General features: G+C 38.6%; 1 protein-coding gene and 1 long non-coding RNA gene across 6 annotated transcripts in view; both read left to right on the top strand.

Moving 5' to 3' along the window:
- The window catches only part of kcnq5 (potassium voltage-gated channel subfamily Q member 5), a 425,255-nt gene that overhangs the window by 274,288 nt on the left and 133,163 nt on the right, over positions 1-17,804 (top strand). The gene's annotated exons all lie outside the window — the stretch shown is intronic.
- On the top strand, positions 2,223-15,948 carry LOC134299301 (uncharacterized). The gene is made up of 2 exons (XR_010006486.1): positions 2,223-3,787; positions 3,986-15,948. It is a non-coding gene; the product is annotated as an uncharacterized LOC134299301 (long non-coding RNA).

Here is a 17,804-nt window from a genome sequence, read left to right as displayed (position 1 = left end):
TTAACACTTGAAAAATTATAGCATTACCTTTCCCATATTACTACTGAGCATAAAAAGGACAAATAATGTAGTGTCTGGTAACATCACATAGTTTCTATTTGAATTTAGTTTGTTTACTTTGGATTTTCCTTCTAGTGGCATTTTAAAATAATATTTTAAAAATATTTTAGAACATTTTCTTTTTTATTGTATATGTTTTTAAAAAAGAATTAATACAAGTAACAATGATAATACTAGACCTATATTTATATCCCGCTTTTCTCCCTAAGCGGGACCCAAAGCAGCAATATACAGTATTGTTCAGTCTTTCCCCTTCTGCTATCGACAATTAAGGGTTACTAGAAGTGTCTGGTAATAGTTAAATAACATGATTTGTACAAGTAATTTTTCAAGCTTTTCATGGAATTGCTAAATATCATTCTTTTTTCTGTTGATCATTCTTTTTCCTGTTGATCATAGGTGCAAGGACAAGCATAAGATGTGTATGGTCTTTATTTGATGGCAGCTATTCCGCATATGAATCAGGCCTAGTTACACATATTTTTCAAAGAGAAAAATTAGAATCGAGTTTGAAGGAGATAAGTTGGAAGGAATTCCCAGAATGGATGGCATATGGGGATCTTGGAAAAATGCCCTGTTTGTACTTCTATGTGCTTAAAGTGATTAAGAGTCCATGAAAAACTTGCATATTTACTGCCCACATTAACAAATATTGCTTATTATCTTCAATGGGCAAAGGGCACACTTCTCTTGTTTTTGGCAACAGTGTTTCAAACATTTGCATGAGTTATTCCACAGAGGCATTAAGGATTACTCTTGAGAATGTGTACTTTGCCAAGCGTAATTTAAGTATGCCAAGCATTCTTAAACTATAGGTTGATTGTGGATTTAGAGTTTTGACTGGGACATTCTTGCAAGCAATACCATAATACGATATTTGCAGAATGATAGAAGGAATGTAGAGTGCAGTCTTAGGTGGAAAACTGTAATGAGAAAATAATTTGAGTTATAAAAATACTGTTTTCAAAGCTAGCTCCAAGAAATTATGATTGATGGCAGAAGCTGCTTTTGAGAGGAATTAAGTAGAATATCTTTACTGTAAGAACAGTTCAAAAAATAGGTAGCTTCAAGGCCAAGTCTCTAAGCAGAGGTTGAATGTGGATCTTTCAAGAGTGCTGTAGTTGTGCTTTCCTTTACAGCAGGAGGTTGGGCTAGATTCAGGTCATTGTGCCTTTTCCAACTTTAAGGGCCCATCTACAGTGACAATAATCATATTAGCCTGGGGCATCATTTAGATGCCCCAGGCTAATGCGGGATAATCCAAGGTAAACCATTTAATCTGGTTTAAACCTGTGTTTAAAAAAAATCTGCAAACATCCAGATCTTCCTTGAAGATCTGAGTTGTTGCAGGTATGGGGGCTGTTGGGACTGCCTCCTGGGATTGCCATTTGATCCCAAGAGGAAGTCCCCAAAGCCATCCAACCTCCCCAAGCTAAGGCAGCCAGAGAAGTGGGATGGTAGTGCCATCCTCCCCTTTCTGTGCCCTGTTTTGCACCCAAAACAAAAGTAAAGCATGCTTACTGTTGGTTCCCTATGATTTCCCTTTGGGGCAGCCAGTGAAAATTACTTTATTCCATCAAATCTATACATCTGAGATTATAGAATGATCTAAAGTTAAGACTCGTATGGCACTCCAGAACATGTTGCCCTAACATGTGCCCTAATAGCCTGTAAAACGATGAATAGTCCTGAGAGTTGGAATCCATCATCATCTGGAGTGCCATGATTCCCATTCTCTGTGTCAATCAAATGGTTAGAGCTGACCTACTGAATCAGGATTTACATAAATGCTATTTTAGCAGTTGATTTATAACCTTATCACACAGGGGAGCCCCCACCCCCACCCCCACCCCCATGCCATTTTTCCAGCAAGTGTGGCAAAACAGCAGGCGTGAGGGGTGACTCTGTTGCCCCATGCTCATCTCTGGCATGCTGACTCTTTCCCCATCATATGGGGGAAGGGTTACCCACATCAGGCAAAGTGTACTGACTCCAATGGGAAGGCTCCCATGTCCAGAGGGAAGTATTCAAGGTCACATCTACCTCAGTTAGGGGTGGAGCCTCCGCTAGAAGTCACATGACATCAAGTGATGGCAGGAGTAGTACTCTGTCCCTGAAGCAGTCTGGAAGCATCTGAGGGCACCTCAACAGTATGATGAGGTCCTTTGTGGTTGTATTCCAATTAACGATTGCATTAAGCTAATTTATTTTTTTATTTGCATAATTTTGTACTTAATGATTTCCATGGTTTTTAATGCTGGGCAAAATGCTATTCACATTTCTTGCTGGCAAAAGGTAGAGTTTGACTCTCCTAGAAGACTGCAGGAGGCATTCATCTTTTAAATACGTTGAGCCATCTCAAGCACTGTTTGACGTTTCAAGAAATACTGATTTTTCAAAACTATCATTAACTTTCAGGCACTTTCTTGACTTTGCTCCCTATTTGGAACTGTTTTTGGTGCTCTGTTTGGCCCTCCAAACAATGGTTGAAAACTGGACAAAGTTGCCCAACTTTGCACTGGACAAAGTTGCCCACTCCTTTTAAAATATGGTCTGCTGGGAATTGAATCCATTGCAGAAAGGGAAAACATAATTAATTTGATTGATTTAACTTATGCAAAATTTTATAATGTAGTGTATCCTTGTTTCCCATTTTTAGTGAGCTGGAATTTTCATTCATCCACTTGGGCCTTTAAAATAGTCACTACTGAGATTATTGTTATCTATATATATAATAAAAGTGAAATCGGAGTATGTATCAGCGTTTTGATTGGCCTGGCGGAATATGTGCTCGCGTTTTGATTGGCCGCCACTATCCCAGGCCACTGAGACCAACAGGAATGACGGATCTGCACCAAACTTGGCACACTTCATCCCCACGATGCACTTTATGACCTGCTGCCATTTGGGGGAGGATGGACCACAGATGATGGGATTTGCAGTACTTTCAAACACTTTAACTCCCACAGACTACTGCAATGCCCACCAATGATAGAAATGGACCAAACTTGGCACACAGAACTCCTGTCGACCCCTTTACATCCTGATGTATATTGGGGCAGGATGGACCAAGGATGATGGAATTTGCAGTACCTTCCCTCACTTCTTGAGACCACAGCAACTGCCACAAATCACACAACTGAACCCAACCAGGCACACATATCCCAAATGACACACTTCACATGCTGCAGCAGTTTGACGGAGGGTGGACCAAGGATTATGGGATTTGCAGTACATTCATCCAATTCACCTCCCACAAACCACTGTGATGCCCATGAATGACAAAACTGTATCAAACTTGACACGCAGGTGCAGGGTAGCCCACTTTACATCCTGGTGCAGTTTGGGGGAGGAGGGACCGTGGATGATGGGACTTGCACTATCTTCACTCACTTCCTGGGACTACTGTGACCCCCACCAATGACTGATCAAGACCAAACTTGGCACATACAGCCACCATGGCCCGCTCTACATCTTGGTGAGGTTTGAAAGAGCTTGGACCTTGGATGATGGGACGTGCAGTATGTTCACTCACTTCCCGAGACCACTGTCACCCCCATCAATGTCTCATCAAGACCAAACTTGACACAGACAACACCCAGGACTCACTCTACACCCAGGTGCAGTTTGGAGGATGATGGACCATGGACGATGGGACTTCCAATACCTTCACTCACTTCCTGAGAGCACCGCGACCCACACAAATGACTGATCAAGACCAAACATGGTACATGGAGCCCCCATGACCTACTCTACATACTGGCTGTGTTTGGAGAGGGATGGACACTGGACGTTGGGACTTCCATATGGGAGATGGAGCTCACCCGCATCCACTGAACCCACCTGACATTGGATATAGGCTACACTTGGAACACAGGCAAACAATGCCTTTCTCAAATGACCCGGGCAGCGCCGGGTCTCCAAGCTAGTATCTATATAAAATATACTCCCAACTTTTTTCCATTTGAGCTGCAAACTGCTTGCTTTGTATTTCTATATCCAGAGATCCAGTATAATTTATTACTGTACATGGCTGTATGTGCAGTGGCTTTAATAGGCTTTGTAAAAGCCTACCTGCATTTTCAGCTTAATCATGTTAGTAGCCATTTTAGTGTTTAATTACATTTCCAATGATCTTAATGGGAGTACCACTCATAGCTTATTACATTTTAAATGAACCTGAAAACTCCAGGTCATTCTTCTCTTTATGCAGTATAAATAGGACTTAGCTATTTCAACATAAGCCATTGGAAGCAACAATTATGTCTCTCTGAATTAAAGCTATTTTCTGTATCCATAAACATGTATGTTAAGAATCTCATCAATTTATACTCTGATATCCGAGAACTAGAGTAGTGATTTCTCCTTATTCTGAGAACCCAAACAAGATGTGATGCTGAAATTACATTTTCATTTTTCTTTTAAATTTAAAAACACACAAATGAACACCTACAAATTTGACCAAAGTTCTGGCATTGGACAAGAGATTATTTCATCATTTCCCTGATTTCAGTCTGACACCTGTCACAAAAATACAAGAGCAAGTTCTTACCTAGGTAATTGTAAGAAGCATTTGGTTACAATAAGGATGGCAATTATACATGTCATACACTTCTTTTTATGTTCGGTGTGTTTTGCTAATAACCATAATCTGAGCAAACTATTCAAGTTTAAATCTAATCCTCTTTCTCAAATGTACTCTTTTACATTCAAAAAATCCATTGTAATGCTTTATAGGCAGGAAGCACCAAACTCTCAAGAATTCTGGTTGTGCTCTTACACTTGTCTTTTCATCATTGTTTTTCCACAGCTGCATATTTGTTCGACCCAAAGTGAAACAATGTGTTGCCACTGTACAGCATAGATTAACCTTGGACATTTTTGACTTTATTTTTAACCATTCATTTGTCCTAGCCCTCAGACAGTACTAGACACACAATCCCTTATCCCCAAATATAATAAAATGACTACTATGTATGCATACCCATAGCTTTGCAAGGCAAGAGTTGGGTGGGAATGGTAGCAGAGACAAAAATGAGCTTGAAAATCCTCATTTCTTTTTTTTTTATACAACTAATTCACACACACACACACACACACACACACCACCCCTGTGCATGTCTAAAATAACACCTCAGACTTGCATGCATGTAAAATTATGCATTATTTCCTTCTCCTGGAAGCAGTTCACAGTGAAAAGTATAGTAGGAAGAGAGTGGTGTGGGCAGACAGGGTGAGTAGTTCATGTAGTATCAAGTGTATTTTTCTGTAGTGGCCAACAGCATTAGGGTCTCCATAATGCCGAGTGTAATATTTTCAGATTGGTATCCTTAATATTTTCCATTCTGAGCTATTTAAAGCAAGACAACATGACAGTTCTTGGCCTCAAGAATTTCATTTTTAAAGCAATTCCGAAGCTGATAGAATGCTGGCACTGATTCTGTTTGTAACACTGCCTTAGCATTTTCTGAATGTCATCATTTTAGACACTGAAATGAGCCTTTTTCTATATTAGAAAATAAAGCTAGCAAGGCAGGAACACACAGCCAACTTCATGATAAAACTGTTATAAATCTCACCTCTTCAAAAGAAGTTCATGAGACTGTACAGTCACAAAAACAAAATAATTATTCTTTCTTTGGTGATAGAAGAAAGACTTTGGACTGTAGCCCATGTTTTTCATAAACTCATAAAATTGGAAGAGACCACGATCCCATGCAGAAATACACAATCAAAGCATTCCCAACAGATGATCTTATTTCATTCAGACAGATTAACTTCAATCATTTAAAATAATCTTAATTATTATTCAAGTTATATATGGAGACATATAATATAACAGCTTGCATCCTAAAATAATTGTAATGTAATGAAGCTCACAGAGGAAAAGTATTTCTGTCCCATCCACCTTCTCCTCTTTTGCAGCCACCTGCACTCAACCTCATGCTATTAGAAAGAGAAGAAGTCATGTAAGTAATGTGGGATGATACATAAAGGGTGGTACCTGACTTCCATAGCTCTAGCAAATTGTCCCTTCTCCCAATGGCTTCCCAGCTTTCTACCATGTTGGGAGTAGAGCTAACATCAAAATCCATCACGATGGTTACATGGTCCCTGAAAGATGTGTCTGGGGTGACATTCTTTGTAACCAAACTAACATATTTATTTACTTACAGTATATACTCATGTAAAAGTCAAAAGCCCCAGTGCAACCTCTGGGGGCCATCCACCCAGCACTGTTTCCCTACCCAGACATTTAAATAAGCCAAAAGTGACACCATGGTAGAGAAAGTAGAGAAAGTTGCTGTTTCTTTTTAGTTTCCCCTGGGATGATTTAAGCTCTTCCATTTTTCCACTCTACTCAGATAAGGGGATGTTTTTTTTAAATTAAGAGTTAAGGTACAGCAATTGCATTGATCTATGGATAAGCCAATTCTGGAGTTTTGGGTTGATCCTTTGACTAACAACGTAGACAGCAAGTGATATTGGAAGTGGGGGTGGCAGCACACAAAAAGGAAGCACTGGTAGAGGGCCTTCCCAGAAAGGCCTCAATATGTGTGACCTGTTGGGCTTTTACTGGAGGCATCCAAATGACGTCTCTGCTAAAAACAACTTAATTCGGGAGAAAGTAGGTAAACCCTGCTTTGTCCTGAAATAATTTGATACCCCATTAGAGCCAGGTCTTCCTAAAAGGCCCAAGTCTAATGAGGTATTGGGCCTGTGGGGACTCATTTCCAGGAACTCCTGGGTGTGAGTCTCCACAACCATTTTGCACCTCTTGGGTTCCTGGAGCCCAAAGGTGCAAGATGGCACCCACCCCCACCCCCAAAGCCCTTCCCCCAAAGCCCTTAAAATTAAAAAGCCATTCTAGGTGTTTAAAGGCCCTCCCGGTAGTTACCAGAAGGGCATCTAGACACACCCAGGAAAGCCCAGGTTATTTTGGGGAGGAGGTATGGGGACAAAAACCCATGTCAATGTGGGTTTTTTAAACCTGCTTCATTGAGGGTTTTTCTCCTGTCTGGGAGCAGCCAGAAAGAAATCACAACTATCTTTAGGGAGTGACTGGAATAGGGAGAGGGGTTTTGCCCCAGCTGGTTCAGGAGGGCATCTCAACCTTGTGCAGATAGTCTTTCAAGAATCAGTGAATGCACATAGGAGAAAGGGACCTGGTATTTTCTTTTCATGAAATCTTACAAGCTCACATGTCTTAAAATCAAAGTAGGAAGGTAGGTAGGAAGAAGAAAAAGATTTTGTTGTTGTTTGTATTAATGTTCAAACCATAGTCTGCAATTGTCCCAATTTCACAGGAACAGCCCCAGTCAATCTTCTGTCATCCCAGTATCTCAGATACTTTTATAATGTTCTAATTTCTCTCTTCTCCTCCTCCCACATTCTCACTTTTTCCTCCACTATAATTGTGACAATCTGAGTTCAAAATGGGAAAATAATATTCACTCATCCCAGTGGCCAAGGAGATGAGAGAGAATTTTGCATTTGTCTCTAGCATGATATTGGCTTTTTGAGCTCCCGAATCACACTGTTGACTCATGCTCATCTACTAAGACTGATTCATTTCACATATATTGTTGTCAAGCTAGATGTCACCCATTCTTTCTCTGCATATTCTTTCTGTCTTAAGTATATTACTGTACATTTCTTCCTCTCAACATTAATTTTGTTAGTTTTTGCCCAGCTCTTAAATTTGTTAAGCTCGTTTTGGATTCTGATCCTGTCATCTGAAGTATTAGCTATCCCTCCTAATTTGGTGTCATCTGCAAATTTGATAAACATGTCCTCAAAACCTTCATCCAAGTCATAATAAAGATGTTGAACAGAACTGGGTTCAGGACCAAACCCTGTGGCACACCACTAGTCATTTCTTTCCAGGATGATGAGGAACCAGTGGTGAACACCCTTTGGATTTGGTTGCTGAACCAGTTACGAATCCACCTAATACCATAGTCTAGCCCACATTTCATTAGTTTTTTTTGCCAGAAGATCATGGGTTACTTTGTCAAATGCCCCACTGAAATCAAGATGTGCTATATACACAGCATTTCCTTTACCTACCAAGCTTGAAACTCTATCAAAAAAGTGAGATAAATTTAGTCTGAAATGACTGGTATTTGAGAAACCCATGTTGACTTTTTGTCAACATTCCTTTCTAAGTGCTTACAGAATACCTCTTTAATGATCTCCAGAATTTTTCTTAGTATTGATGTCAGACTGACTAAGTAGTAATTATTTGGGTCCTCTTTTGTCCCCTTTTTGAATATGTGATCAACATTTGCCATCCTCTAGTTTGGTGAAATTTCTCTATTCTCTTTTTTAAGTTACACTTAACTGCCCTTCATATTTAATATTTTGGGGAAAAGTAATTCAACTCTCCACAGAACTGGTAGAGAAAAGATGTGATTATGTAGCAGCTTATTGCTAATGGTCCAACCACTTAAAATAGAAATCAAATATAGGCACTAACTGGAAAGAGGACATTCTAATTAAAATCTCAATGGCATTTTTGATTCTATACTGGCTAAACTAGTACTGTAAATGTATTTTTTAAAGAAAAAATCATTTCAATCAATGAAAAATGATAGAAGAATAAAAATAAAATGGGATTCAAATGGTTCATAACAAAATAATAATAATAATAATAATAATAATAATAATAATAATAATAATAATAACTTTATTTTTATACTCCGCCTCTATCTCCCCAAAGGGGACTCAGGGCGGCTTACATGGGGACAAGCCCGAATAAAAACAATAGCAATATAAAACACAACAATAGACAAAAAACATGCACAATTATAAAAATTATTAGGCTTCTTTGTGAAATGTGAGTGATTGTGGGATGGCAAATCCAGGTGAAATGGTGTGCTGCTGAAGTGTCTTCAGAATATAATTTTAGGGGTTATTTTCCAGCTGTGCATTTCAGGATGATGACAATGGAGAGAATAAAAATGATAATAATACTTCGAGTTTAAAATTTCTTCAAGTATAAAATTTATCCCCACATATAATAAACATCTCTAAAAATGGGGTGCATTGTAGAATCACAGATGTGCTCTCTCTTTCTGTCTCTGTCTCTGTCTCTGTCTCTCCATATATATATATATATATATATATATATACACACACACACACACACACACACACACACACACACACAATTTGGGCATGGAAATTAATGTGTGTCTCACAATTGATTGTGTATTAGGGTTAAAGAAATATAGATGATGATGATGATGATGATGATGATGATGATGATGATGATGATGATGATGCTGTAGTATATCAGACTCTGGCATTCCACACTCTATGTACTGTATTTCTGTGATGCCAAATCCTGGACTGATGCCATGTTGCAGTTTGAAAAATGTGCCACTTGGTATATCTCTACACGTAACTGCAACAGAGAGTGAACCAAAGTTGGCAGAAGATTATGTACTGCACTTAAGCATAATATATTCTTTATTATCCATTTTCCATAGCTCCAGCCAAGAATGTTGGGAAGCCCTCTTTTTTGCCTCCAGTTCCCCTCCCCCGTGGTTCTTACATACCATTACTTTAATTCTTTCCTTCCTCTCTGTTTCACTCTAAAAGATCTTATCTCATTTGACTTCTGTGATGACTGTTCCTCAAATGTTGTTTTCCCATATCCCCCTATCAATTTTCTTCCAATAGTTACTCTTAAGGCCCATAATCTTTTAATTTATCTCATCTTTGCTGGTTAAGTTAATTTACAGTTAAATGCTTTCAGAAATCCTTTACTGACTTTACAGTTTGCAGTTATTGCAGTCTTTGAGTTTCATAGTCAACTTATCTTAGCTTCAACTTTCATCAAAAAGTATGTTAAAAGGCATATTTTGCTTCCCTGTATCCAAGTCTGTCTCTATCCATTTCCACCTCCAACGGCATATTATCAATTTCACAGGAAGGATATATACAATTAGAATTCCTTGGTAGTTCCTTGTAGTTTATTCAAGCCTTTTTCCATTGCACTTCAAGACTTATGGCTCCAATGAACATCAGCAGTTTTAATTTAAAATATATGGCAGATACCTTTTGTGAAGTGTAAGGTATCAACAGATATATGAAAACATGGACTATTATTCATAGTTGTATACTTCAGTCACAGATATAATCACGTGGTCAAAATAATTTTCTATCAGTTTACTATATTTTCCAGTATTTCACAGATAAAATCCAGGACTTGTGTATCCAAACAATATTGGAATGTGGTATATATAGTAAAAATAATGAATAACACACAAGTGAGGATAGGCGGTGGTGGTTTGCTTTTGCAGTTACCTACTAGGAAAAACAAAACCATGTTCTACAAAAACCAAATGCAGAGGTATAGAGTGAGTGGTGCATGTCTCAACAGTATTACACATTAAAAGGATGTTTGGACTATTGTTGATCCTACATTGGGCATCTGCTTGTAGTGTGATACTGCAGGAAAAAAGCGAATGCTATTTTAGCCTGCATTGGTAGAAGCATAGTTTCCCAGTGAAATGAAGTAATAGTCCCATTTTATTCTACACTAGTCAGGCTCATCTGGAGTGCTGTGTTAAGTTTTAGGCACTTCATTTTAAGTAGCATGTCAGAGTAGTTTCAGGGAAAGACAATGAGGGTGATAAGAGGTAGAACAAAACATATGCGGAAAAGTTGAAGGAGCTGGACATGTTCTGTTTAGTGAAGAGTGGGCTTAGGGGTCTCATGATTGCACTCAAAATACTTCAAGAGGAGAGGATACTACAGGGAGAAGAGGAGAGCCTTGTTCTCTGCTGCTCCAGAGGATAAGACCAGGTCTAAGGGTTTGAATTTACTGGAGAGTAGATTTTGTTAGAACATTAGAAGTAACATCTTGATAGTCAGCATGATTCAGCAGTTGAACCAATTGCCTATCTGTTGAGGATGCTTTAGTTGGAGATGCTTTGGTTAGGGTAGGTAGTTGACCCATGAGGTCTCTTCCAACTCCATGATTCTAGCACTCTGTGATTTATACAAGCCATACTATTTGACCATGTGATTCGTTTTTGCAGATTCTAACTGGCTGTAAGCAGCTATCTGGCTCTTGATCTTTCACCAAACCTTTTAGCTTGAGATTCCAAGAAATGAACCTGCAGCCTGAATTCATGATCTCCACATAACCTCCTATAAGTCTGCTAAATCCATTCATCTGTATTGTCTAGTTTGGTGCTTTCTAAACACAAAGAAAAGAGTGAAGTGGGGTACATTTCCGAAGAGGAATAAAATCACAGGCTTAGTGAAGAAAGCTTTGAGGATTGGGCAGTGACAGAGGGAGGGGGACAACGTCTGGCTTCCCAGCATCAATGCCTTGCAGAACATCCATTCAAATGAATGGAATGTAAAAATCCTGTCTCTTGTATGCCCAACCACAAAGCCCCAGCAAATCAGAGTGATATATCGTCCCTGGTTATATAATTTCCATTTGAAGTGGTTAAGGCTAGCTCTTCATCTTAAGCAGCATGAATAATTATCTCAGATAAACTGTAATCAAATGATCCCCAAAGAAAAGTCTTCATTTGTGGTGTTTGTTCTGTTGTCAAGCTATTCCTTTGATCACTTATCTCCTTTTATCAGCCAACGTTCCTTTGTTATGTACTAATTTGGAGGCATGTTCCTTCTTTGACCCAAGCTTTTAAAGTAAAACTAAACATCACCTTATTTTCCTTCCAATTGTGTTCTAAAGTTATGTCCTCCCCCCCCCTGAAAAAAGTGAAATATCAATTTATTTAGAGCAGGGGTCCCCAAACTAAAGCCCGGGGGCCACATGCGGCCCATTGAAGCCATTTATCCGTCCCCTGCAGCGGCGGCTCCATCCTCCTCCACCAAGGAAGGCATGTGCAGCACAAGGAAGGGAAAGGTGCACGCCTTTCCCATCTCCTCCCTCGCCTGGTGTGCACCTTCCAAAGCTTTGCTTGTTTATAATAGTATTTTAAATATGATTTTATTCATTATTAATTATTAAGGGATGCTTTGCTAGTGCTTTTGGTGCACAAAGGCAGAAGGGGGTTGGACTTGATGGCCCAAGGGGTCTCTTCCAACCCTCTTTATTGTTTTTATTATGATTATGATTATTATTAACATTGAGGCTGTATTTGTTCCCATTTTGATTTTTACTTCAAAATAAGATATGTGCAGTGTGCATGGGAATTTGTGCATAGTTTTTTTTTAAAAAAACTATAGTCTGGCCCTCCAATGGTCTGAGGGGCCGTGAACTGGCCCCCTGTTTAAAAAGTTTGGAGACCCCTGATTTAGAGATTCTGACCACCAAAATATACTTTGGGTTTGTCAGTTATTGTCTAAAGTTTTAGCTTAAGTAACTCTTATCTTAGAATAATTATTTTCATTCCGCAGACTAAAATAAATACACCTCTGATACAAGCTGTCATACTGAACTAATCTGGAACCAAAACATAATGTGAAACAAGAGGTTCTAGCTGTTTTTTCCCTAGCCTGTCTTTTGCTGACCTAGGCATACACTCTTGCTAGACACAGACGGGAAAGTTCACCTGCTTGTTTTGACATGCTACCATGCCGAGTTATCTTAAACTCCAACAGGAAGCAAGTGACCAGAACAGCATGTGGCAAATCATCAATGTATTGCTGAATCCATCTCATTCCATCTATGGTGAACATTCTGTTCATGTTTTTATAATACAAGAAGCCTAGAATTGCTACTTTGTATCATTGTAAGTGGTTTATCTTGGCTTTTCTAAACATTATTTGGCCTGGCATATATTTGTGACTTTAACTGTAAAGAAAATTGTGCTTCTCACTTCAACTCAGACTCCCTGCATCTGATGAAGTAGACTTACATTTACAAAAGCTAATGCTGTCATCTTCTTTCTCTCAGTCTCAATGGTGCTACCGTACAAGATCCTTTTGCATCCCTGCGAAAATGGTCTCCTAAGTCAGTGATTCTCAACCTGTGTGTCCCCAGTTGTTTTGGCCCACAACTCCCAGAAATCCCAGCCAGTTTACCAACTGTTAGGATTTCTGGAAGTTGAAGTCCAAAACATCTGGGAACCTGCAGGTTGAGAACCACTGTCCAAAGTGGAATTGAGTGAACTGAATACCACTCACCACTTGTAAAGCCACAAAATGTGAAGGCAGCATGGTCAGGCATTTTGGAACACACACACACACACATTTTAAATTCACTCCAGGTGGATGTATAGGAAGGAACAAAGTTGGTCTCTTTTAATTAAATCAAATGATTTAATTAAAGTGGAGCTAAATCTTCTTCCCAGGCCCTCCCCTGCAATCCTATGCAAGGACCCGTCACCAATGGATGAAGAGATTGTTGGTGGTGATGTACACCTATAGGATTTTCACTGATCTAGTGGGGTTAATACCACATACACACACAACTAGTAAAGCTCTTCTCTTCCAGTGATGGGACACTTCCACTACATCATAACCTACCTTTACTGTTATCTGATAGAAATTGTTAAAAGGTAATGGCTGCTTCATTTGCTGTGTGAAATGTATGTCACGCCCACATTGAATACTAACTATTCTTAATCATCCCTATGGTATATGGAAGCATTCTGCTTTGAATTTCTGAATTTCTTCATCAGCAGAATACTAAATTTCTACTTCAGTAGAATATTGCATTTCTACTTGTAGAATACTGAGTTTCTACTTCAGTATTCTGTGGTCTCCAGAACAACAGCAGCAGCAGCAGCAGCAGCAGCAGCAGCAGCAGCAGCAGCAGAAGAAGAAGAAGAAGAAGAAGAAGAAGAAGAAGAAGAAGAAGAAGAAGAAGAGTTTTGCTCCTGAACAAACCAATTTTATATTGGATATCCACATTACATTTTCCTAATCCCAAAGTGTTTTCTGCCATTATCAAAGGCTTTTCATTCCTACTTTCCAGGTCATGATTTTTTTAATGAAATGTATTTTATTTTGATAGATTGTGTTATTCCAGAACTAGCCATGAAGGCCACTGCTAGTAAAACATAACTATTGTTTAAAAACAAGACAAGACAAACTAGAATCAGTGAAGATCAAGCAAATGAAAGAGGAATATCATCACTCAAACAATAAATATTGATGAAGTGCTTTCGGAATTTGATAACTCCTGAATAATGATAAAAAAGATTCTGTGGAAACTGCAGAAAATCAATTTCTAAAACATTGCCTGAATCTAGGTGTGATATGTGATGAGTATGAGGAGGAAAAAGCAGAATACAAAGGAGAAAGGGAAAGAGACCTAGAAACTTTTGTGAAAGAGTTTGGATACAAACTGGGTTATATAAAACTAAAATAAAAACAAAATGAATAGGAACATCTTCCAGAAACTCTTTTCCTTTCTGGATAAGGCAAAGGAAATTATCCGCAGATTTCATCATTAGAACAATTTCTAATTTTCAAACTTTGTTTAATGCACACTTGCAGCATTAAGAAAATATTACTTCTTTGGCAGGTTTACTGCTGGCTTCTGTATTTTAAAGTATCACTCCATCAATTTTTTCATCCTGGTTTTTGGCTATAGCTGGTCAGTTTTGATGTCATTCTTCACTTCAGCAGACAAAATATGTAAGCAATCTAATTACCTAATTGGGGTGGAGGGGTAATAAGTTATATAAAATAAATAAAATATCAAGATTAGCGTTTATATAGAAACATTTAAATTATCCGTGATTGTTTTTATTATTAGAAAATGGGTATCTTGCCCAACATTTTAATTAGATTATTGTCTGAAGTGGATCAAAATAAATTAAATTCTAAAACAGAAATTCAATAGTTCCAAATTGTAAGGTTGTGGTGCATGTAGCATTAGTTTGCCAAAGGAAATAAAATACATAGATTTGATCATGGGAAAAGGTTACCTTTTCTTGGAGAAATCACCTAGAGTTGCCTAGCAAATGTGGCCATGTTGGCTGAGATGTTCTGGGACACATGGTCCAAAACATAAATATTCCATGCCCTGTCCATTTCTCCTTTCATTAAGCATTGTATGCATCTGCAATATAGAAATAATGCAGTTTGACACCATTTGAATGGCCATGGCTCATTGCTATGGAATCCTGGGAGTTGTAGTTCTTCTGAGGCATCAGTGCTCTTGGCACAGAAGTTTAAAGACATGTAAAACAATAACTCCCACAGTTCCATAGCATTGAGCCATGGCAGTTAATGTGGTGTCAAATTGCATTAATTCTACAGTGGAGATACACCTGTTGTCACATTGCAAATATTCATTTACTGCCCAGTCATCTCTAAGGCAAGTTCAGGGTTCTGAGGGGGACCCTTCTTATAGAAAAATATTATATGATCTCCAATTTGCAAAAGTTTCATATTATGAGTTGGATCAAAACCTCTGAGATACATAGTTTTTGTAGCTTTTATTTTAGAGATATCAGAACTTTAAGACAGGGTTGAGCAAAATACAGGCATGATGATGATGATGATGATAATTTTATTCTTATATCCCACCACCATCTCCCCAAAGGGACTCAAAGTGGCTTACACACAGTACAAAAGTGCCTAAAAATAGCACATAAAATAAAACACAATATAAAATACAATTTAAAAAAACAAATAGGCATATAAAACAACAACTTAAATTCAATTAAAACAGCGCTCATCTGGCAGGAAGCTACTGTAAACATGGCCAGGCTGTATACAATAGGCAAGGGAATGGGATAAGTGCAAAGATTCAACCATGGGACGAGGGCATGGGATGTAGTGCAAGATTGCATAACATACATGAAACTCCCAGGGTCCTTTTGTTGCTCCTGGGGTAAATCATGCAATGTTTTATTAAACAGTATTTATCTCTAGGACATATTGGGGGCATTTGTACATGTTAGAGCCCTCTTCCCAGTTTCCAGAGTTAAAACATTTTTGTATTTTCTTTCAAAAATATTTGCTCCGAAATGTCTCTAAGAGCATCGGCAAGTTTCCACCACATTTTGAAAAATAAACAGAAAGTGACTTCTTCTCACTTTCTGTTGTTAAAAAGGCTTGTCTGAGCCTAAAATGGCACAGGAACCCCAAAAATGATGCCTAGAGGACATTTGGGGACAACAATGTACTTCCCTGGAAAATATATGCAATGTCCAGAATGTCATGCATGAAAGGTTTGGGTAGGGGATAGGTCTTTGGTACAAAGAAAATTGTCAAATCACCATAGATTCTTCTTATCACCAAAAATTTTATGGATGACAAGTATATTTTTAAGCCCATTGTAACATAAATCTATCATAGTTACCAATCAGCAATTTTTACTGTCATTTGTAGAAATCAGCAGCAGCCCATTTATACTGTTTTATGACCCTAAAATTACATTATACTATTCTTAAGAGTTGATAAGATCTCATCTTCATTTTAGTATATAATTCAACAATTTTGGAACATAAATCTAACTTGAACAGTCTAACTGATTTTATTACAATGAAATTATCAGTGAAAATCTTAATCGCAACAAGCAGCATTAGTCCCACACTGTGTAAGCACTAGGGTAATAACTTATCACAGTTTTTTGCTTAATGGTCTTTCATTAATCTCACTAAATCCAAATACAACAGGGGCTTGATGGCTCAGATTCTGGAAGTAAGTCTAAATTATGAGATTGGAAGGCATTTACATTCTGGGAAAATTTTAAAGATTCTATAGAGAAAGTATGTGGGAGTCATATATGCAGAGTGGATATCTCTCATTCTTCCAGTTAATACCTCTTCTGGTTCATATCCGTTGTACTGGAGCAAGAAAACTCATTTTACTTTCATCCCATCTTTTATTTCAAAGGGGAAAAAATCCCTGGAAGAGGAATTGAAAACTGTAGAAACTGTTGTACTCTCGCCTTGTGGGATAAAATTTTATGGCTGCTCAATAATTGCTGAGTTTCTTGTCACTATGGAAATGCTCAGCAACTTTGAAATAAAAATTTGTTGCTGCTGTAAGGTTTCAAAGAACTTTGTAAATAATCCAACAGATTCTTATGCATTTCTGCTTTGATGAATGAGTTGATGAAAGTTTGTAGCAAATGTCTTACAAAATAATTCTGGTCATAACTGAACTACAATTGAACACTCTCAGTTCACTGTTGATATTCGTAGTCCTCCTGCCCTTCCCATGGATTTGTTTTGGGCCTCCTAGACAGGCCCAAAACGTGGGATCTGTTTCACTTTTACTTGAGGCATCTAAACTATGCCTCAGGTAAAAGCGAATTAATGCAGAGAAAACGGTTGTCCCAGTTTACTACACGTTAATTAAACCCCTGGAAAGATCTGGATCTTAAACTATGGTCTAGATCTTTCTAGATGCTGGGCCTGTGGGGATTGACTCCTGGGACTGTTTCTGCAATTCTGGGGATCAATCTTCACAGCTATCGCAGTTCTTCAGACTTCTGGAGGCCAAAAGAATGGGAAGGTGCCCCCACCCCCCACCCCCACCCCCAAACCTACCAGAGGGGCCTGCTTGAAAATGATGCTTCAGGAGGTGGGAATAGGAGGGATTTCCCTCCTCCTTCACCTCCTGACACATCATTTTCAAGCATCAGGAATACTCTACAGAAGTCAGCAGGTCCCTTGTGTAAGTTTTTTGGGGGAAATGGGAGGCTGGAAGGTGGCTGGATGTCATCCCTCAAAGGAAAGCCCAGGGTTGTGGCAGGGTGTGGAGACAGAAACCTGGGAGGAAGCAGGTTATTTTAATCTGCTTCTTACTGGGTTTCTGCCCTGTGTAGAAGGACCCCTAAATTCTTC

Source organism: Anolis carolinensis, chromosome 1, assembly GCF_035594765.1.
Source record: "Anolis carolinensis isolate JA03-04 chromosome 1, rAnoCar3.1.pri, whole genome shotgun sequence".
Taxonomy (NCBI): Eukaryota; Metazoa; Chordata; class Lepidosauria; order Squamata; family Dactyloidae; genus Anolis; species Anolis carolinensis.
This window is presented reverse-complemented; position numbering and strand designations above follow the sequence as displayed.